This window comes from Nuphar pumila, chromosome 13 (genome assembly GCF_984573655.1).
Source record: "Nuphar pumila chromosome 13, dmNupPumi1.hap1.1, whole genome shotgun sequence".
Lineage (NCBI taxonomy): Eukaryota > Viridiplantae > Streptophyta > Magnoliopsida > Nymphaeales > Nymphaeaceae > Nuphar > Nuphar pumila.
The window spans coordinates 53,470,506-53,471,792 of NC_143261.1; the positions used below are offsets into that span (position 1 = coordinate 53,470,506).

The following is a 1,287-nucleotide window of genomic DNA, read 5'->3' on the forward strand; positions in this document are numbered from 1 at the left end:
TGTTTGCTCAGCCAGCAGGGGCGGAAGCCCCCCTGCCAGTATTGTGAGAGGCGTACGCCTCAATACCTGAAGCGTACGCCTCAATACCTGAAGCGTACGCCTCATAGGCGAAGCGCACGCTCAAGGTATTGAGGCGTTGCATTGAGGCGTTTCAGGCTTGAAAAGCACACTTCAGTCATGTGAAGCGCAGGCCTCAAGTCGAAATGCGCTTCACTTCTAAAGCATACGCATCTGTGTAGTCCCTACAAACCACCCCTTTCCTGCCAAAATCCGCCGCCGGGGACAGTGACGAGCAGGTTGGCACCATTGTCAATGGGCTCAGACCACTTGCGGGAGAGCCGAGGTCAAGTTCGTAGAAGGTGAGATGCTTCTGAGCGTCGATGCAGCATGGCCGGAGGGGTCCTGGTTGGCTTCGAAGTAGTCGAGCTTGATGGCGGCAAAGATGGAGTTGTTGCAGTCGACGACAACGATGGAGTAGACGAGGGTATGGGACTTGTGAGCCTCGAGAGGGGTGGAGATGGGGAGGCGGGCAGCAGTGTCGCGGTTGAGGGCGTAGACGAGCTTCTGCTTCTCGCAGGCGCCAATCATGACGGCGCGGCCCTTGGGGTCGACGGCGAGGAACATACCCGGGACGATTCGGCGGCAACCGAACTTGCCGAAGGTCTCCTGATGGACCTTGTCGAGGGCGTTGCGCTCCATGTTGTACTCGAGGATGCTGCAGAACTGGGCGAGGGAGGGGACGGTGCAGAAGACCTCGAGAGAGAGAGAGAGAGAGAGAGAGAGAGAGAGAGAGAGAGAGCTGTGTGCGGCCTGGAGTCTTCCTTCTCAGGATTGGTATTGTATCTCTGATTCTATGATTTTTTTTATGCCTGGGGTGGTGGCTTTGAAGAGGATTTTGACAGGACCAGATCCCTCAGATTTGACATTGAGCTGACGCCTTGACCGTAAGGAAACTGTTCATCTGAAATGAGGTCACTAGACCGGCTACCAGCTTGTATCTTATTCTTTAAGTGATGACAATACATTAACGGAAATTAAAATAGTCTGAAGTAGGCTTTTTTTAGCTACAATTAGGAGATATCATGCATAACAAGTAAATTTTGGTATCCTTTAATTACCTTGGTGATCTATGGTTCAGTGATGTTTCACATGGATTCATTAGGTAGATCAAGATCAAGGTTTTTCCTGGAGCACCTTTTCCAAATTTGAGGGATGATAAGAGGAAAGATGTCCATTTGATGGAAGTCTACTGGCATTTGTCTTTTTAGATAGTCCTGGCTTTGAGTC

The 1,287-nt window shown here is 51.0% G+C and overlaps 1 pseudogene; it reads right to left on the reverse strand.

Moving 5' to 3' along the window:
* Positions 1-318: 318 nt before the first annotated feature.
* Positions 319-699, reverse strand: LOC149818411 (spliceosome-associated protein 130 A pseudogene; annotated as a pseudogene).
* Positions 700-1,287: the final 588 nt, after the last annotated feature.